Raw genomic sequence first — 23,578 nt, forward strand, 5'->3', positions numbered from 1 at the left:
TTTGTCAAGTTTCAAAGATGAGCTCATTGGAGTATTAGCATGTTTGACTTCCTCCAAGCCAAATTTCTTTAGCAAATCTTTAATATACTTGGATTGGCAAACAAAAATGCCATCAAGTGTTTGTTTGATTTGCAACGCTAAGAAGAAAGTAAGTTCACCCATCATGCTCATTTCGAATTCATTTTGCATACTAGAAGCAAATTTTTCACATAGCACACTATTGGTTGATCCAAAGATAATATCATCAACGTAAATTTGAATAACCAACAGGTTGCTATCAATGGTTTTAGTAAAAAGAGTATTGTCAATTTTTCCTCTAACAAAACCATTAGCAAGTAAGAAACCACTTAGTCTTTCATACCAAGCTCTTGGAGCTTGTTTCAAACCATACAAAGCTTTTGATAATTTGAAAACATGGTTTGGATAAATGTAGCTTTCAAAGCCCGGCGTTGTTCTACATATACTTCTTCTTCAATGAATCCATTTAAGAAAGCACTTTTTACATCCATTTGATATAACTTAAAGTTTTTATGGGATGCAAAAGCAAGGAGCATTCTTATAGCTTCAAGTCTAGCTACGGGGGCAAAGGTCTCCTCATAATCAATTCCTTCTTCTTGATTATAGCCTTGAGCAACAAGCCTTGCCTTATTTCTTATAATTATTCCCGATTCATCCTTTTTGTTCCTAAATACCCATTTTGTGCCAATGATAGTTTTATCTTTAGGCTTTGGAACCAAATGCCAGACTTTATTCCTTTTAAATTGGTTAAGTTCTTCTTGCATGGCCAAGAGCCAAGATTCATCATTTTTGGCTTCATGAATATTTTTTGGTTCAAGTTGGGAAACAAAAGCCACATAATTGCAAATGTTACTCGTTTGAGACCTAGTGCTTATTCCTTTAGATGGATCGCCAATGATTTGATTTATCGGATGATTAGGCACTTGCTTCCAAGCCTTAGGAAGAGTGTCTTTATGAGAGAGACTTTCTTTTAGAACATCTTTGGAGCTATCTTCAAGAGAAGAACCATTTAAATCAATATTTTCAATATTATTTTCAATCTCAATCACATCTTCATTATCATCTAATGAACGTCTAAGAGGGGGTAATGGTGATTCATCGAATACAAAATGTATTGATTCCACAACCACTCGTGTTCTTTTGTTAAACACTCTAAATGCTTTACTACGAGAAGAATATCCTAGAAAAATACCTTCATCCGATTTAGGTTCAAATTTTCCTAGATTATCTTTGTCATTTAACACGAAGCATTTACACCCAAAGACTTTAAAGTATCCAATGTTTGGCTTTCTTTTGTTCCAAAGATCATAAGGAGTCTTATTAAGGAGTTTTCTAATAATGACTCTATTTATAACATAGCATGAGGTGCTAACGGCTTCGGCCCATAGAGATCTAGGAGAATTATGTTCATTTAACATAGTCCTAGCCATTTCTTGGAGAGACCTATTTTTTCTTTCAACAACTCCATTTTGTTGAGGAGTCCTAGGAGCTGAAAGATTATGATTGTATCCATTGTCATCACAAAATCTTTCCACATCTTGGTTGTCGAACTCTCTACCTCTATCACTTCTAATGGACTTAATTTTACATTCTTTTTCATTTTCAACTCTCTTACAAAATTTAGCAAAGATTGTATGAACCTCATTCTTGTGTGTAAGGAAAAATACCCAAGTGAATCTAGAGAAGTCATCCACAATGACAAATGCATAGAGTTTTCCACCAAGACTAGCAATTCTCTCTGGACCGAATAAGTCCATGTGAATTAATTCAAGTGGTCTTGAAGTCATTATATCCTTTTTCCTTTTAAATGATGACTTGATTTGCTTGCCTATTTGGCATGCGCTACATGTTTTATCTTTAGAAAAATTAGTCTTTGGGAGGCCTTTGACCAATTCATTCTTAGATAGTTTTGAAATCAAATCCATACTAGCATGACCCAACCTTCTATGCCACAACCAACTATTTTCATTTGAGGATACAAGACATTTGACATCTTGATCATGTAATTCACATAAAAGCAAAGTATATACATTACCATTTCTTAGAGCATGGAAAACTTCTACATTATCCTTTTTGACAATGCACTTGTCCGATTTAAACAAAACATCATATCCTTTATCACATAATTGGCTAAGACTAAACAGATTATGCTTTAAGCCTTTAACAAGTAACACATCATCAATAGATAAGGAGGAGGAGATACCAATAGTTCCAATGCCAATGGCCTTGCCTTTTGAGTTATCGCCGAATGTGACACTTCCTCCTTTATGAGGTTTGATGGAGCGAAATTTTGATTGATCTCCCGTCATATGCCTTGAGCATCCGCTATCAAGGAACCATTTGTCCTTGGATGAATATGGAGACTTCAAGCAAACCTACAAAAGAAATTTGAATAATCTTCTTTTGGTACCCACATTCTCTTGGGTCCATGAGAGTTAGGAAGAGGTGTATAAGTCCCTTTAATAACCCAAACTTCTTTTGTCCTACACGGCCTAATAGGACAATGATTGATCTTATGTCCTATTTTTTTACAATAGTTACATTGTGGACTAAAAGAGGAATTTTTAACAAAGTAATTGTTCAAAGGTATTCTCTTTTTCAATAAACAAGAATCTTTGTTGTGAGGATCAAATCCAAGTCCATCCTTGGCATAAGCATTTCTTTGCTTTCCAAGTATGAGACCCAAATTCTCTCTACCTTTTGTGAATTTAGCTAAAGTTTCAATTTGATCTTCAATTATAACTTTCAATGATTTATTTTCAGAAATTAAATCAATTGAAACCGATTCTTTAGCTAATTCTTTTTCCTTTTTCAAAGCTTCATTTTCAAGTTGAGATTTTTCAAGGTTTTGAGAGATGATATACATTTCCCTCTTGAGAGTAGCACATTTTTTAACCATTTTGCCTAATTCATCATGCAATTCTCTAAAAGCATCTAGCAAATAGTTGTGTGCATCAACCAATTCATCATAAGTAGTTTCCAAATCAAATGAGTTGTGATTAGAATTTACCTCATCTTCATCGGCCATGAGACAAAGATTAACCAATTCATTTAGTTCATCGTCACTTTCGGATCCATTTGAATCATCATCCTCCCATGTAGCTTGCATGGCTTTGCCTTTCTTTTTCCTTTCCTTTTCATTTTTGTAGGCATAGCAATCGGACTTGAAGTGCCCCAGTTTTCCACAATGGAAGCAAGTAGGTGCTTCTCTTTTTCCTTGCTCACTAGACGACCCATTTCTTTTGAAGTGGTTGCTCTTTTGGAACTTCTTCATTTGAAGAATTCTTCTTACGGTTTTGGTAATGAGAGCAACTTCTTCTTCTTCTTCATTATGAGGAACTTTATCAATTGTAACTTCTTTGGTAGTAGCTTGTAGAGCTATATCCTTCTTTTGAGTTTCTTCATCTCTATCATTCATTTCTAGCTCGTAAGCCATTAATGAACCAATAAGTTCGTCAATGGGAAGTGTGTTAAGATCTTTGGCTTCTTGGATGGCGGTCTTCTTAGCTTCCCAATTCTTTGGCAAAGATCTAAGGATTTTTCTTACATTGTCGGATGATGTATATTTTCTTCCAAGAGCTTTCAAGGGATTAACAATGTTAGTAAAACGAGAGTACATTTCACTAATAGTTTCTTTGTTATTCATGGTAAAAAGTTCATATTTATGGACAAGCATATTCATTTTGGATTCTTTAACATGACTAGTGCCTATATAGGTAACTTCAAGTTTATCCCAAATTTCTTTGGCCATTTCGCAATCCGAAATTCTATTGAATTCGTCTTTGCTTAAGGCACAATAGAGATTAGTGATAACCTTGACATTACATTGTACAAGCCTACGGTCATTAAGGGTCCATTCAATATCGGGTGTTCGAACATTTTCACCTTCTACTATCTTGGTTGGAACATGGTCTCCTTTTTCTATGGCTTTCCAAACATCTACATCTATGCCTCTTAAGAATGCTCTCCTTTTGATTTTCCAATAGTTGTAGTCACTTCCATCAAACCAAGGGGGTCTATTGTTAGATTGACCTTCTTGATGGAAAAATGTATTGGCCATGATTGTTCTCTAAGATGATTAGTCTTTTTCTAGAGATTAGGCTCTGATACCAATTGTTAGTCACTAATTGACTCTAGAGGGGGGGTGCATAGAGTCAGGGATCAATTTTTTCAATTTAAAAATTATATTTCTACTAAACTGTTGAATATCAGTTTATTGAAATATTCAAGCAAAATAAAGCACAAAAATAAGAGAGATAGAGATAAGAGATTGCAAACAATGACTCGGTGATTTAGCGAGGTTCGGAACCTCCTACTACTCGGCTCAAGATCCCCCTTGAGACTTCCCAAATTCACTAGAGCTTCTCCTTAATGGTGGAGAGCAAACCTTCACTTTTGAAACAAGATCTTGCTTCTCTTCTTTGCTAGGAGAACACCCTTCTCCTAGGCTTTCTTTTGGGTTACACCAACCCTTTACAATAGCTTTGAAATTTGAAGAAACAAGTGTACAAGAATCTCTCAAAGATAGATTACAGAGTTTAGCTCACAACTATAGAAAAAACGAATATACGTGAAGCTCAGAATTACTACAGTGATATGAAATAACAGAGAGGGAATGAAAGCTCAGAATACTTCTTTAATGCTTTTCAAGGAATGATAGAATGTTCTCTGTTAAAAAGGTATTTTTGTTTGAAGACCAACCTCAGTATTTATAGAAACAACAGAGTTCAATATAGCTGTTAGAGGTTGTTGAGAACATTTAATGAAAATGTTTACGTTATAGTTCAAAACCCTAAAGAGAGCCGTCTCTTTAAAAACTAAAGAGCCTGCTCTTTGTTCATTTTCCGTGGAAAGAGCCTGCTCAATAAAAACGTGAGCCTGCTCTTTATTTTGAAGATCCATTTTCGTAGCTTTCTTGGAACAAAAAGAGCCCTCTCTTTCTTTTGATTGAGCCCTCTCTTTTTCTTAAATACTTCTCAAAGACTTACTGGAGTTAAAAAAAAAAAAAAGAACCTTCTCAGAGCTCACTGAATAAGAGAAAAGAGCCTTCTCTTTATTTTATGGAGCTTTCTCCATCTCACATTAATATGAAATTCTTTAAGTCCTGTGAATGTGATCATGAGCTGATTTTAATTTTCTTTGAGAAATAAAATGGGAATGCAATGCATGGATTGAATTTTGAGCTTCAAATATATTCAAATTAACTTTGACATTAAATCTTAAGCTCTCACCATCTAATCTACCCTTTTCTTCAATCTTTGACCATGATCGGTTAGCCTTTGATGGAGTACTTGAATAATCTTTGAATTCTTGCTTGAATAATCTTTGAATTCTTGCAACTTCAATGCTTCCTTGAATCCATTGCTTGAGTACTTGGAATGCTTCTGCCTCATTATTGAGGATTGAATTAATTGATCAACTATATAGCACTCAAGGAAAATATTAGTACATAAACATCATTAATGGTTTGTAATCATCAAAATATAAGATTGACCTTTAGATTAAATCCTTAGGCCAACAGCCCTCACTCTATACAGGTATGGAAATTATCACCGGTCCGGTTTGATTTCATGTCTAATTCTCCAATTCCTTTTAAAGACTGGTGGATGAATTTGTTGTTACAATAGGGCTCCAGACTAGAGGCCCAGGAGATGCTTCGTCTAGTGGCTTTTTGTTGCTGGGGTATTTAGAAGGTGAGAAATAGATTTGTCTTCAAAGGTGAATTATTTACTCCTTTGCAGATTGTTAGCTAGGCTTCTACTCAATGTTAGGAATTTCAGGAGTCCTTGCATTCCTCGTTATCTTGTTTGGAGTACCACAAGTTAGAGAGCAATTCAACCTTATTTGGTATTTTTTTTTGTTTCTCATTGGTTGCCCCCTTCTCTGGGGTTGGTTAAATGCAATGTGGATGCTTCATTTTGCTTAGCGTCTAAGGTAGGTGGTGGAGGGGCTGTTTTTTGAGATTCTCAGGGTCACATTTTGTAGGCGGTGATTTTTTCTCCTTTCCCGACGCAAAGTGCTTCCTAGAGAGAAGCTGTATCTCTTCGGAAGGCAGTTTTATAGGCTTTGTCTCAGTGTTTTGATAAGGCATGGTTTGAATGTGATGCTTTGCTTGTTGTCCAGGCGGTGCTTGGGGTAACTTATGGTCCAATGGAAATTCATCCTATCTCTTTTGATGTGCAAAAGCTGATGGCGCGTTTCTCCTTCTCGCATCTTAGTCATGTCCGACGGCATGGCAACAGAGTCGCCCATGCTCTTGCTTAGTTATCTCGGATGCCTATTACACGTGATGTTGCTCTTGTTCATATTCTTGTTGCTATTTTGGAGCTAGCCGCTATAGATTGTCTATGTTGATTCGGGTGGTGGTCTTGTTTGCCAGGACAAAAAATAATAATAATAATAATAATAGTATAGATGTGTAAAATGTACAAAAAGGTGGGTCATTAGCCATCACGACCCATGAACAAAATTAGCTAGTTACTTGCCCTATAAAATTTAAGTATCCAGCCCGTACATGTATAATGCACAACCCAAATTTTCGAGTCCCATGTATAATGCACAACCCAAAATTTGAAGCTTAATATTTGTTTGGAATGTATTTTGCTTTTGCGTTTTTGTTTTAACTCAAAACAAAACAAGTGTGTTATTTTAGAGTATTTTAAGAGTAATTGAAAACATGTTTTGTAATGTCCATTTGTTGTAAGATTTTTGAAAGCAAAAATATGAAAACATGTTTGGTAAAAAAATGTTGCAAGTTTGAAAAATATAATGGTTAGTTTATAAATGTCATTTAAGAGTTTTTCAAAAAATATATATAAATATTGTTCATCGCTACAATAGCCATTACTACATTGCTGAAACATGTAAAAAACACTAAATTGGTATATCGATTTTTGACCATTGTTCACATAACATTTGGATTCTGTGCAAAACAAAACATTTTAACAAACGTGTTTTTTCCACTATTCATTGGTACAATGCTCAACAAAAACAAAATCACTAAAAGTAAAACGCGTAACCAAAAAAACCCTTAGTTTCATTCGATACAGTCAACAATGCACAATTCCAACTTAATTATCAAAAATATGATTTAAGTTCACTCAAAAGTCAAATTATCAATTTACTTACCCATTGAAAAAAAAAATTTAAAAAATTCAAATGATCAATACCTAGGATAATTGTCAACCAAATTGTTGAAAGTGGTAGCTAGATGCAATCTTAGTCTCTAGCAGTATTTAGATAAACTTACTAGTTTCAAATTTCAAATATGGTGTTCTCACACTTGACTATCTGAATGGATAACTCGAAATTTACTATTTTACTAAGGCAACTAGTCTTCTTTGAATTTTATTGGGAAACAGTTTAAAAGAAATAACGGTTAAGCGAAAAAAAAAAAAAAAAAAAAAAAAAAAAAAAAAAACCAACCATTCTTATTAGAAACAAAAATGCATAATGCATATAATTTCATGTATTATTCATATTTTGAGCAAATTGTCCCCTATTGAATAAATTTGTTGAAAAATAATCATTGTACAAATTATCATTGTGGTGTAATTTTTTTTGAAAACCTAAAAATACAATTTTCTGTGGCAAAAATGTCCCTTCCAATTTTGTATATATTTGAACACTGAACGAGCTTGTTTGGATGTGCTTCAAGATCTTTCCAAAAAAATCTTTCTGTCTACTTTTTTTTTTTTCTCTAAAATATCTCCATTTTGCTCCAAATTCTCTCTAAAATTTTCTAAGAGAGCACCCTAAAATTTCTCTCTAAAACAAAGCACGGACTTTAGAATTAAAATGGCTCTATCCAAAAAAAAAATCTTTCTGTCTAATTTTTTTTTCTATCTCTAAAATATCTCCATGTTGCCTAAAATTTTCTAACAGAGCACCCTAAAATTTCTCTCTAAAACAAAGCTCTGCGGACTTTAGAATTAAAATGGCCCCCTAGTTTTGTTAAATAGAACCTTAAACGTTATGATCAATAGGAAACAATATTGATTTTAACTTTTTCGTTGTCAGGGATGGTGTTTAGTTAAATTTGTGTTATATTTGTTGTTAATTGTGGATGGATTTGAGTGAGTTAAATTCTGAACTTCTTAACCGAGAAAAATGTAGAAAGGTCACTTAATGAAATGGCTTTATCTTGATTATATATCGGTTAAAAAGCTCAACCACACATCCGACCTTGTAAGCATTGTTAAAAATAATAATAAATAAAATAAAACTTTCTTTGTTAAAAGGGAAATTATGTCCGGAGGGGCTTGGTGATGATGATAACGTAACAGGTTGGGTTCTAATATGTCTCGGTTTCGAACTTCATCACCCCAATTATAACCCTTTATTTAATTGGTGCTGACATTATGGAATCGATTGTGACACTCTCAATTTGTAGCTTGGGATGGGTCTAGTGTTGGGAAACGTGCTAGTTTTAAAAACTTTTCGAGGGATTTAAATTCATAGATCTTGATTCATCACTTAGAGACAAGTTTTATGCAAAAATAAAACATGATGTATCATTCAATTAAAAGATTGAATACTTACATCAAGGTTTGAGTAAACCTTAGATCTCTCCTCTAAAGTGAATGTTCTCACTTATTGTAGATCCCTTTTGCTAGACACCTTTTCCATGGATCTCCATCTTCTTGGTAATTCTTTTGCCTTTAGGAATCACTCATATGCCTCCATGAATGACCTTGGAAAACTAGGCTTGTGGGAGCCTCCATTAGATGAGAACATAAACCCTAATTTTCTAGAGAGAGAAAATTTATTCCTTTATCCTTCTCATAAAAATCACTCTATAAAATATACATAGACCATGTATATTTATAGGCAACATAAAAATAAAGAAAAGGAAACAACAAATCCTTCTCCATCTCTAATTCATATGTCTCAAATCTAATATGATTCCAATATCAAGTTGGGCTATGAGTGAGAATCCATTGGGCCTATTATTTTATTGGCTACAATGAATTAATAATTGGCCCGGTCCATGGACCCAATTCAATTAATTCATAAATTAATTTCTACTCCACTAAAAGAAATTAATTGAACTCCAATTAAATAATAAATAACCTCTAAGTCAATATTGCACTTTGACCCCTCTATGCATAATTAGTTATCGGATAAATATAGCCATCAATCCGACTACTTAATTAATATATTTATTTTGGTACCTTTGATTATTTCTGGCTCGATCACAATAAAACATTTGTTTGACAAAAATAATAATTTAAATAAATAAATATATAATAAATCATTTTGTCTAAAAACACACGAAGGCCTTCGAATTTACTTTGTGATCAACCATAATCAATACAAAATAAATACAAGTAGCAATGATGCAAATATTGAAAATATAACCCTCTAACTATTAATTACATAACTACCCAAAGTGTCGGTCTAAGGATTCCGAAGAATCCGCCGAACAAATCAAAGTAATTATTAATTAATAAAAGAGTCTATATTTTTTTCATGCTTAAGAGTCAAATGCCATGACGGTGATAGGGAGTAATTGCATACGACGGCTCTCGCAATATATCTCAACCTAACGCGGATCCAGTTCAAGTCTTAATTAATTATGAGTCCATCCATAATTACCGACTATGAACAATTTATAATTACTATTTATATATCATGCATTGATTGTCATCACATACATATATATAAATATTTCTTGTAATTAACTGGACACTATCAATTTCATAGTGAATTGAAACATAATACATTGAATTCACCAATTATATAAATCATAAATATTTCAGATATGTCAGGAACATATGTCAATACAATCCAGATGGGAATTTGCTATGCCAGGGCATATAAATCCCAACAGCTCCCACTTGCCCTCATAGCCAATTCAAATTGCACCTAACTTCAATGTTATCCAGATGATGATCAAAATTATTGATCAATCACACCTTTGATAATGGATCAACAAAGTTGTGTTCCAATGCAATGTTTTAACTACAAGTGCATTTTCTTGCCGGACAATATCATGTCGAACATGATACTTCCTCTCAGTGTATTTTGTTCCTCTATGGAACCTTGTGTCATTGGTTTGGACTAATTCTGCACTATTGTCACAATATAGCTCGATAGGCAGGCTAGTATGCTCCACAACCTCTAAATCAGTGAGATCAAACCAATAGGCTTATATTGCCACCTTTAAGGCTGCAATATGTTCCACCTGCAGGTTTGAGTCAACAGTTGAAATCTGTTTGACAATCTACCAACTGATTTCCCTTCCATTAAGTGAACATACACTAAGTCATGAACCTCATAGTATCTACTTCTGATTGAAAATCAGAACTAGCATACCTGACTAGGACCATATCATCACATCCATAAATGGGTATGATATCATTGATTCTCCTTAGGTACTTAATGATATTTTTCACAATAGACCAGTTGTCAAGTCCAGTATTGGACTGATCTCTACTGACTATCCCTACCATGTAGCGGATGTCCTGTTTGGTATAGACCATGGCATATATGAGACTCTCATATGCCGAAACATATTGTTCCAGTCTCATTTGCTCAATCTCCTCTGCTAGTCTTGAAAAACTACTTACTAGAGAGAGCGATCCATATCAATAAAGCAAGAACTCATTCTTTGAGTTATGCATACCAAACCTGGTCAAAACTTTATCAATGTAGGATTATTAAGATAAGCCTATTTTCCTTTTAACCTGATCTTGCAAAAGCTTGATCCTAGGAATATAGCTTACATCTTGAAAATCCTTCATTTAAAAGTAATTGAACAACTACCTTATAATTGATGACAAAACTTCCACGTCATTATAAATGAGTAGGATGTCATCAATATATAGAATTAAGAAAAATAATAACATTCCCTTGTATACTCATGATTTATTCACTAAGAAATCTTCTGGTATCTTTTTGTAGATTAACTTGCCTTCCATAGGAATCACCCTACTAGAAAGTTCTACAAGATCCCAGAATTTATTAGAATACATAGATTCCAACTCTGATTTCATAGTAACTCACCAAAACGATCTGTATCCACATCAGTTCACGCTTCCGTGTAGCTTACTGGGTCCAACTCATGTTTAACAGGGATGTCCATAATGGTCTCACCTAAAAACATGATTCTGTCGAATTGGATGACAATCCTCCCACTACATCAATGTACCGATGCAAGAATCTGTGTAGTAGATGATGCTAACGCATCAATAGGGAATTCATATATTATTCTCAATCTCTATAATAAGTGTGTTCACATGTGGTACACCTGGTACTCATACCAAATTCTCTAACATTATGCTACTAGGTATGTGATTCATAATATGATTCTCCTATAGATAAACAGTGAGTGAAAACAATCAACTTTTATCTTTGAGATCATAAAATAATCCATCCTAGTGACATTTAGAGTAGCTATCAAATCTAGCATGCCTATGATCTGCTTCCAACTTACTTGTCCATATCAAGCGCACATGTGCAAGACTACCCCATATGTGCATATGATTCAAACTAATATTTAGTCAAAAACACAGCTCAACGGTATCCTTGAGACAGACTAAGATGGAATGCAGTTCATAATGCGCATCGATGTCATTAACGCTAAACTCTTAAATGAAAGAGATAATGTGGCATTACTGATCATAGATCTAACCATGTTAAGTGGAATTCTGTTATTCCTATTTGACACCTAAATTAATTTAGCGTCAATTGCGGAAAACTGGTACACAACACCTTCATTGACCATATAGTCTTTGCACTATCCCAAGAAATACTCAAATACTCGATCAGATCGAAAGTGTCTTGATAAGTTTACCTAATCTGAGCTCCACATCAGTCTTGACCCTCTCAGAATATACCAAAAGTATAAGACTTGTGTCGCAACAGGTAAATTTATCCAAAACGTGAGTAATCTTGATTGGATGTTCATAAGACTACACGTGTACGTGTGTACCGACTCCAATTGTTCTTTATGTCTATTTCATTTGGCTGATTAAGCCCTTAGAGTTATCTATCCTTCAAAACAAGATTCACAAGTTTGGTTTAGGCTCCTCTGCCTCACTAGGTAATAAACCTTCTTTAACCAATCTTTAAATCTCATTTTGATTGATTACAACCCAAAAATAGACACCAAAAATACAATGAGTCAGGAATAACAAATTTTCTATTAACATTCAATCTAGAAGATGCAACATTAGTTTCTACATCCTGCAAATCTTAAGAGCTTGTGATTATAGTATATTAACCATCTTTCAATACACCAGAAGCAATCACATATCTATTCAATTTTATAAAACCAGTTTTACAAAATAACGATCTAGTTTTTATAAGCCAAAAGTGAAATAAGAATGAGATTGCGTTTCACTTCTGTGCATAAAGATAGTTCTCTAATACTAATATCCTCATACTCTCTAATTTCAGATGTAATACTCCCACTGACTTAGTTACAACCTTGGCATCAGGTCAAAAGATAAATATATACCCATATCATCAAGGCTTCTGGATTCCTGAAATCCTTACAATAAATTGCAAACATGTTTAGTGGCTCCAGAATCTATCCATCAGGAATTAATAGATACAACCACATAACATGGCTCAATGATTAAATATATATTTTCCTATGCCACGTCATTGCTTAGACAGTTTGTCCTTTAGTGTCTTAGTTAACGGCAAAAGAAACAGTTTCATTCACCCTCAACATACACTGCCTTATTCCCTTTAACCTTTTAGATACCTATGTTTTGTGCTAGCCTAGTCCTATTATCATCCTTCTTCTTTGCTTTGCCCATCCACTTGGGCCTAGAAGAAGATGGTATAGACTAGGTTAGATTGATAGGAACGCCCATACTCTTGATTATCCCTTCTTCTGTTACCAATTCTATAAGAATATCAGCGAGTGTGAACTCAAACTGATTCCTTATTTAGTTCACTCTAACAGAGTCGAATGAGTTTGGTAACAAGGCAATAATCATGTCAACTTGAAACTTACCACCCAAGTCAGCCTTATTGATCTCCAGCTAATTTTTAAATAATAAACAATCATTTTCCAAAATTTGATTTCAAACTGGAGTTCATCAGGCTATCTTGATGGTATTTAAATTTGACACAGTACTTAGGCATATGCTCTATCTAATCTCACCAAAATATCTCATTGACATTTAATATGATGCTTGAAGAAAATAAAATAATACAAATGTTAGCTTTGGAGTATATTCGAGCTAAACTCTAGAATATTGCACCAAGTCATATCATTTGCCTTATCTAATTTATTAAAAGCATTAATGTCAAATTTGGTATCTCAAAGTAAAAGAGATAGGTATAGGAGTAATAAACACATTTTGTACCCTTACGTTGTGAATAAAATATCTAAGTTCATTTTCCAGTCATTATAAATAAGGTCCAATATCATAGAATATGTAAGCAAGTAGATAAACTGGATTAGACATAATTAATCTGAATATAAATGCATTCATACAATATGCAAGGTGAATTATTAATTCTGTCATGCATATTTAAAATTAAAATGAGTTTGTTAACCACATAATATAATAAATCTCAATCGAACAAGAGATCATTATCATTATTGGTGAACAATCCCTTTTAATTAATGCGGGTCCCTCAACTCTGTAGCATAATAAATCAACCAATCAATATGTCAACAACTTATCCTGTTGGAGGAGTTCATTATTACTATTGTTGAGATTCATTTACTATAAGGTGAGCCAATCCATTAAAATAGTATGTGGGTCCCTTAACCACAGCATGAAAAATCGGATAACCAATACACCAATAACTTATTCGGTTGGCGAAGTTCATTATTGCTATTGGCGGGCAAATCCCATCATCTCCATATCTCTTAAGACAATGCCTTGTCTATCTATATGAAATGACTCCCGATTATGTTTAGCCTTTCTAAAATCACCTAGTGTAGACCACTCCGTTGGGGAGCTAACACGATTGATTTTAGATTGAGTGTATAACATTATTAATGCTCTAATGAAAAATAAAACATTAAATATGTTGTCATTATAATCTAGACTCTTTAAATCATGCGTAGGGCCTTATTTTTAAAGATCTAATTACAATGAACATTTAATATTTTTATTTTCATGAGACAACCATTCTTGTAATATTAAGACTCTTCAAATCATGCGTGGGGCCTTATTTTTGAAGATCTAATTACAATGGTTTTAATAACGAAGGCCATGGGGCAATGTATAAAAATCCCCGCTCCCACTCAATTTTTTAATCATTCATAATCAGGGTTTTCATTTTATTCATTTACATGATATAATGCATGCAAAACGTCTTGATTTTAATCCAATTAAATTTAGAAAATATTTGGACTTTAAACGACTCACTAATATTTAACTTGAGGCACACTTCAAAAATAATTTATAAAAATAATTTTTCGTTTCCCAATAAGTGCCCTCTAATTAATTAGTAATCAAATCCAATTAATTTTCATAATTTAACTAATATAAATCAAGCCATTTAAATAAATATCATGGATCCAATGCATGAACAATAATAATTAGCAATTAATTATTTCATGCATCTCATACAACAATAAATGACAGATAAAGCAAATAAAATGGCCAATGGAATCAGCTTTTAACATTTAATTGCTCTAATCACTGCGCGAAGATCTTCCATCAGCTTGCAAACACCCGCAGGAGGTTGATACGCGCTAGGAGAAGCAAAACACTGCTTGGAACGCGACTGGAGGGCCCCACACGCGCTCACACGCGCCTGGGGCATGCTGCAGGTGAAGCCACGCGCCCCCACGCGCCTGGGGCGCGTGGGACGCGCCCCCACGCGCTGCTGGAAAGTTCCAGCGCGTGCCACGCGCTCCCACGCGCATGCACGCGCTGGGGAGTGCTTGCAGCGCGTGTCACGCGCTGCCACGCGCCGGCACGCGCGTGCTTGTAAACTGCCAGCGCGTGGACGCGCTGGCACGCGCCAGTTGGCGACTCCAGCCAATGCGCGTGTACTCACGCGCTGTACCACTGGGTGCGCACCAATAGACATGTAGGCGCGCTGCATGTGATAATTCTTCAGCAATGATCTTGATCCAACGGCATCTGGTACGCACGCATGTGAACCGCGCTGCACCGGATCATCCGACCACTTCCGGCACTTCGCCTGCCGCCGGTGATGCTCCGGCCACCGGAAAAACGCCGAAAAATCCAGAAAAATTAATAAAAATTTCCAGAAATTAAATTAGGCCTTAAAAAATTCCAGAAAAATTCCAGAAAATTGCTAAAAAATCCCAGAAAATTTCTGAAGCCTAATTTAACCCTCTTGGACCTTCTTGAAGCTTCATAGCATCCTTTGACGAAGATTACATGGCTTTAAAAATATTTACAATTTGAAATACAATGGAAAAAATTAAATTACATCATTGAACTTTCAAACGGCTAAATCAAAGCCTTAATTACATTCATCCAAAGATAAAATTACATTAATTTAACCTATAAGCTTCATCCATGGCCCAACCATACATCATCATTCATTCACAATCATTCATACATCATTATGTATCAATATATATCAACATATTAAATCATACATCAACATACATCAATAAAAATATTTGGATCCATGAATGATGATTTTCATAAAATCATGATCTCTAATAATGAATCAAACCATGCTCTGATACCACTGTTGGGAAACGTGCTAGTTTTAAAAACTTTTCGAGGGATTTAAATTCATAGATCTTGATTCATCACTTAGAGACAAGTTTTATGCAAAAATAAAACATGATGTATCATTCAATTAAAAGATTGAATACTTACATCAAGGTTTGAGTAAACCTTAGATCTCTCCTCTAAAGTGAATGTTCTCACTTATTGTAGATCCCTTTTGCTAGACACCTTTTCCATGGATCTCCATCTTCTTGGTAATTCTTTTGCCTTTAGGAATCACTCATATGCCTCCATGAATGACCTTGGAAAACTAGGCTTGTGGGAGCCTCCATTAGATGAGAACATAAACCCTAATTTTCTAGAGAGAGAAAATTTATTCCTTTATCCTTCTCATAAAAATCACTCTATAAAATATACATAGACCATGTATATTTATAGGCAACATAAAAATAAAGAAAAGGAAACAACAAATCCTTCTCCATCTCTAATTCATATGTCTCAAATCTAATATGATTCCAATATCAAGTTGGGCTATGAGTGAGAATCCATTGGGCCTATTATTTTATTGGCTACAATGAATTAATAATTGGCCCGGTCCATGGACCCAATTCAATTAATTCATAAATTAATTTCTACTCCACTAAAAGAAATTAATTGAACTCCAATTAAATAATAAATAACCTCTAAGTCAATATTGCACTTTGACCCCTCTATGCATAATTAGTTATCGGATAAATATAGCCATCAATCCGACTACTTAATTAATATATTTATTTTGGTACCTTTGATTATTTCTGGCTCGATCACAATAAAACATTTGTTTGACAAAAATAATAATTTAAATAAATAAATATATAATAAATCATTTTGTCTAAAAACACACGAAGGCCTTCGAATTTACTTTGTGATCAACCATAATCAATACAAAATAAATACAAGTAGCAATGATGCAAATATTGAAAATATAACCCTCTAACTATTAATTACATAACTACCCAAAGTGTCGGTCTAAGGATTCCGAAGAATCCGCCGAACAAATCAAAGTAATTATTAATTAATAAAAGAGTCTATATTTTTTTCATGCTTAAGAGTCAAATGCCATGACGGTGATAGGGAGTAATTGCATACGACGGCTCTCGCAATATATCTCAACCTAACGCGGATCCAGTTCAAGTCTTAATTAATTATGAGTCCATCCATAATTACCGACTATGAACAATTTATAATTACTATTTATATATCATGCATTGATTGTCATCACATACATATATATAAATATTTCTTGTAATTAACTGGACACTATCAATTTCATAGTGAATTGAAACATAATACATTGAATTCACCAATTATATAAATCATAAATATTTCAGATATGTCAGGAACATATGTCAATACAATCCAGATGGGAATTTGCTATGCCAGGGCATATAAATCCCAACATCTAGAGCACCGGTGATATTATGGGTCAAGTTTTGATTCCAAATTTATTGTGGAGGAGCATGAAAGGGGTAGCACAAGGGACCATTTAATCAATCTGACTTCTTTATTTGGTTCATTCAAAATACAGGAATTTATGTTGAGGAACAAATTGAGTCGCTGGGACTTCTAACATAACGATTTCAGGAACAGGAACACCATTCCCAATTTCGGCGAAGTTCATGGAACAGGAACAGTGTCGACATTTTAGATAGACTGAAACGATTGAAGAACCCTTTCAGTTGAGTGCTCAAACAAAGTTCCAGCACAGGGGAGATTGTTGTGGAAGAAAGACATGAGATTGAAGAGAGACAAGGTTAATTTAGTATTTTTATTGTCAATATTATGATTTGTACTGCACAAATTCTAAAAAATAAGGAAGTATTTTTTTAATAATAGGAGGTAATTGTACATTTTGCATATCACAAGGGAGCCAACTATGCTTTCTTTTGTTTCCTCAATTCTCTCTGGATTCCACACACACATATATATATATATATATATATATAATTATGGTACATCATATGAACATATATAAGGGCTCGAAAGAGATCAATTAGGACTCAAACTTCAATAATTCTTAAAAACTTTGAAGCTTCAACTAGATATATATAAATATATACAGTATGTAATTGTGGTATATTATATAACATATATAAAATCTCAAATACTGAAATGAAGAGATCTATTGGCCTCCAAAATCATATATATATATATATATATATATATATATACACACACACTAATTTTTTGGTCCAAGTTCATTAATTCCATGACAAGAGTGACCCGCCTATTTATTGTGAATAATTGACAAAATGTAAACCCCCATATATCTTACTTCCCGTGTAAAATGAATATGCTTATCTCTCAAATTAATTGCAAAAAATCACAAAATTTATTCATATATTGCAAATATATAAAATAAAAAAAAATAAAAAAAGGATATATTACAGTGACACCCCTCCGAAGTCTACCTAAAAGACAGGTAAATACAACTTAAGTCATTTTTAGACAATGACACCCCCCAAGTTTGCAAATTTGAACAATGACACCCCATTCTATAAAAAAGTAGTCAAACACAGTCTTAATTGACATGAAATGTCTAATATGCCCTAAGATATATTTTAATTCTCTTATAAAATGACAAAACTACTCTCTCCTTAATTTTTTCTTTTCAATCCTATTTTTGTCAAATACAAATTCTCGTTTCTCTCTTTCAACCCTCTCATCTCGATGGTGACGGCTATTATTGCTATATAATTTACCCTATATCATTTAACGACAAACCTTTTTGTTGGATTAATGTCAAACCTTGCATGATTTAATTTATCCTATATAATTTAACTGCAAAAAGACAAGATGATTTTTAAATTACCACTTATAAACAACTTATCTTTTGTTGTGGAGATGCTGTGCATGATTCATTCCTTCACTTTTAGAGGAGCCATTAATCAAAATGGCACAAGTTATTTTTTTAATTTAAAATATATTAAAAGAAAATAAAACAAATCTTAATTTTTATCTCTTATATTTAAAATCAAAACGGCCATTCTGTAATTGTGTCATATGTGTTGACAAACTATTGCAACTTCAATTCAAAGGCTACAATGATGCGAGTTTTGACATGGGATCAGATCAAGACCTAGATAAAATAGAGACACGGATCTTCTCTTCTGTAAGGAGAGGTCACTCATCAGTACTTCAGCAGCTCATTAAAAAGATATATTTATATTTAAATCAATCAATCCTTTGGCAAATACACAGATTCTTGTCTCTCTCTTTCAACCCTCTCATCACGGTGGTGGCGGTAGCTATTATTGCTATATAATTGACCCTAAATAATTTAACGTCAAACCTTTTTGTTGGATTAATGTCAAACCTTACATGATTTAAAGACCCTATATAATATAACTGCAAAAAGATAGGATGTTCAATTTACCCTATATAATTTAACAGATGTAGGGTAATTACATGGACGTAGGGTGGGGGTGTCAATGTCCAAAAATTGACTTCGGCGAACCCATTTCACCCACAACCCAACTTCGGCAAACCCATTTCAGCCATGACCTTCGCCGCCGCCACCCGACCACCGCATCTTCACCCACGACCTTTACCGCCACTACTCAATCACCGCATCTTCACCCACAACTTTCACCACAACCACCGAGATGAGAGGGCTGAAAGAGATAGACGAGAATCTGTGTTTGGCAAAATAGGATTGAAGAGAGAAAGATAAGGAAAGGGTAGTTTGGTCATTTTATGATAGAATTAAAATATGTCTTAGGGCATATTAGACATTTCATGTCAATTAAGGCTGCGTTTGGCTCCTTTTTTATAGAATGGGGTGTCATTATTCAACTTTGCAAACCTGGGGGGTGTCATTGTCCAAAAATGGCCTAAATTGTATCTACTTGTCTTTTAGGCAAACCTTAGAGGGTGTCACTGCAATTTACCCAAAATAAAAATAAAAATAAAATGATTGGTTTTACCCAGTAAATGGCACGTGATTCATTTCTGTTAAATTTATAATCATGATCTCAATAGAGTTAGTATTTAGTATGAAATTTGATTTGGAAACAATATTATTCTTAAAGTGGAATAGTACAAGAGTATTTAAATTTACGTTCTTCTATTACATGTTTTGATCGGAAAAAAAATGATGCATTTTTTAAAATTATTTTTAAAATGTGTGTTTTATTGTCTCACACGACTCCCTTTTCACATACTTTTGAACGTTCTCATAAAATTATTCTTATCATACTCTGGTTCCGTTGACCACAAGAACTGTCCTACAATCATTATTATTTACACCCTATGTCACATCATTTTGAAATGGTGTCGCTCCCGCACGCCAAACTCTCAAATAAAATCCTTTTATAAATTCAATTTTTTCAATTTACGAATTTAATTTATGAATTCTCGAATTCACAATGATTTCTCTTCCATTGAATTATGAATCTATATGTGACATGTCAATAACCAAATACACTTACAAAAATAAATAAATAAATAAAGCTAGAAATGTAAAGAATAAACCTACATTGTTAAAAAAAAAAAAAAAAAAAAAAAAAAAAAAAAAAAAGGAAGAATAATAATAATATATCTGTAACGACCCGGATTTCTCAACCCAGTGCGTTAGTGATGAACCGGAAGTTGACCAGAAAACAGACCCGAAATGCGGAAGTGAAAGAAGCCAAATGACCTTAAGAGATGTACGTCATCCCTAAGGCCCCAAAATGACTCTCCATGAAGCCACAGAACTCAAATGAGCCAAGCAAATGAAGCAAGAATGCCTAACCCGAAAAGAGATGAATTAAGGGCAAAATGGTCATTTCTCACTGAAAAGGGTGCCACCGTGCACACCATTGGAAGGACAACGAAAAATGAACAAAATTAGACTCAAGAATCATCTGATTCTGAGTCCGGGCAGAAAAGGTATGAAAATCCAACACCCGATGCGAAAGTTATGAAGCAATGACTTAACATTTTTCAATATTTTCATAACAAACTTTGAAAACAAAAGTGCATAGAAAACGAGATACATGTCATTGGCCTCCGGCCTCATCTCATACATGTTAAATACATTGAAAAGAGTGCACTTACGTACACTTTACATATACGAATCAACGAATACAAGTTTAAACAAATAGGGCTACAAAGAGGCATCTTATGCTAACACTTGCATAAAATAGAAACTTAGAAACTATAAACCAAGGAGCAATGGAATCTTCAAATCCTGAGTCCTGTACCTGAAATATGCCCCAGTATTGTAGGGGTGAGTAACATAAAGCTACTCGTAGGAGATGAGCATGCATCGACCTAGCATTTTACAATTTTATCACCTTATGGTGAAACATGTTAAAGGGGCTCATGCCACCTAACGTCTATATCAAGATGAGACCGAAGGAGCATCATAAGCTACCTAGATCATTTATATCATAATCACATTGTTCATACAATTCAAACAACATGGAAACATGTTATACAAGGCAACATGATATAGATTCTTAAAGTCTTCAACTTGAAATCCAAAATACGAAAACAACAAGTGTGGGTCATGCCACCGAACGTCTATATTCAAAATGAATCTATAAGGTCATTCCTAAACTACATTTGAATATCAAAACACAAATTATGATATCGATGCAATTTAACCAATAATGGAACTTCCAATACAACGCATGAAGCATGCTTTCACAAAGTTACATCTTAAGCTCAAAATAGGAAATCAAATAAGGAACAACAAGTTACGATATCATCTAGTTATCAACTCGAAATGAAATACGAAATCAAACAAAGTGGATACTCGGACGTCACGCCAGATCAGACCGACAACATAGTTACTTTAGGGTTACTAGCCCATGGGTAACCTCCCTATGTGCGCACTAGACTATATAGAGGGACAATCCCCCGTACTAGAACCAAGTCCTAGCCGTAGCCAAACAACGACATCCCAAGTTTCCAAAATCAACAAATTGTGCAACAACATATATATATATCAACATGTATATACAAGATATCAACTATCTACCAAGCACAATCCAAATTTTGGAAACTTATACAATACATGCTCAAAATTCACAACTACTCTGGCATGTAAGATGTCAAATACAAAGTGTGCAATTCCTTACACATAGCAACAATATATTTAATAAGGAAAAACATATTCTCATGAATATAAAAGTAAAAACAATGTTATCCAATGCTCAAAAGTAATCAAGTGAACATACATCAAATCCAAATTCATAATTTAAATATAGAAATAACTTCCAAAATGCAATTAAATCCATAGAGTAATAAAGTAGAATTTAATTAAACATAAATAGTTAAATTCTCTAAATTCCAAGTTAATCCAAATAACCTCAATTTAATATATATTGAAAGACATGTCATGGTCATCATATATATAACATCAAATGACAAGTTAAGTGATTAAAACACTTAAAACAAAATTAATCAAGCTAATTAATTAATTTCCTCTAGATTTTTAAACAATTCCAAATGCTCTCAATTTAATCTATATTAGAGAACATGCCAAGGCCTATTTAAATACCACATTACAACTTGATTTAATGCTTGATACAACCATGTGAATTAAACTTTCACAAAAGATAAATATTAAATAAAAGTTGTAATTCTTAATCAAATAATCCAAATTTAATATATGTTACCAACATATCTAAACATAATTTCCTAGCATGTTACAATTCAAATCAAAATTATACCTCATCATAAATTTTAAATCTTATACAAAGAAATAAAAATTACTAACTTTCTAGATTTGATACAAGGTATACATATATGTTGTATAATCATGGCAAACATACAATACAACACACAAATAATCCTAAAACATTCCCTACCTCAATTGGAATGAAAATCCCAATTACCACCGAAATGAAATCGCACCAAATTTTCGGTCCGCAAAACAGATTTTTCAGCTTGCTACCTTCAACTTGTAAAATTCATAAAAAATTCAATTCTAACCCCAATTGAATAAATCCAAAGCCCAATGAAAGCTTAAACACTTTAATTTGATAATATCAATTTAGTTTAACAAAATATTTTCCCAATTGAAACAGTTTTTCCCCACAACTTTGAAACAATTTCTGCCCAGAAAACACATTTTCAGCCTATAGCTTCCAACTTTGAAAATTCATGAAAAATTCATTTGACATCTAAATTGGGTAAACCTAATTTATTTTGGAAGTAAACATATGAGAGTATAAAACTGAAAATTTAAGCCATGATCCAATGTCAAAAGGTTAGTAAAATAAATCATCTAAAAATATGTTTTTCAGGTGCAATAAAAACAAGGACAGCAGATAGTTTCGGATTTTTAAACAAATTTAGAAATGCTCTAAAATCGTAACAAAAATTTTGAGTAGTGTAAAACCTATGGGGGAAGTTCCAGTAAAAATTTCAAGGCAATTGAAGCACCACATCTCCATATAAAAAATTCATTTCTGGACGAAAAAAGAAAAGCTTCAAATTTCCAACAACTAGCTTGCAACTTCAAAATTTCATAACTAATTCATTTTAAATCCAAATTACATGAAACCAAAACTAAATGAAAGCTAAGTGAGTATATTTTCATATTATATATTTAATTTGACAAGATTAATTTCAAGTTAAAACAGTTTAAGGGCAAAATACAAGTCCTTCTCTTCCATGCATATAAAACACTCAATAATGACATAAAAATACTTTAAAATAATAGATCAATACCTCACTAGAGAATTAAATCTCTAGATACCAAAGCAAAACTAGGAGTTAGGCTAGATCCTTCAAGAGTTTTGAAGAGGAGGATGAGGGGAACAAAAAGTATTCAAAGTTCAAAGTTCTAAGGTAAGTGAAAGGGCACCAAAAATGAAGTCAAAGCTACTAGTCAAGCTTTTCTCCAATGGTGGCTTCCTTAGGGTTCTTGAGGGGAAAGTGATGAAGAAATTAAA

Source organism: Cornus florida, unplaced genomic scaffold, assembly GCF_030987335.1.
Source record: "Cornus florida cultivar Cherokee Brave unplaced genomic scaffold, ASM3098733v1 CherokeeBrave_3.0.0_Hap2_Chr10, whole genome shotgun sequence".
Classification (NCBI taxonomy): Eukaryota; Viridiplantae; Streptophyta; class Magnoliopsida; order Cornales; family Cornaceae; genus Cornus; species Cornus florida.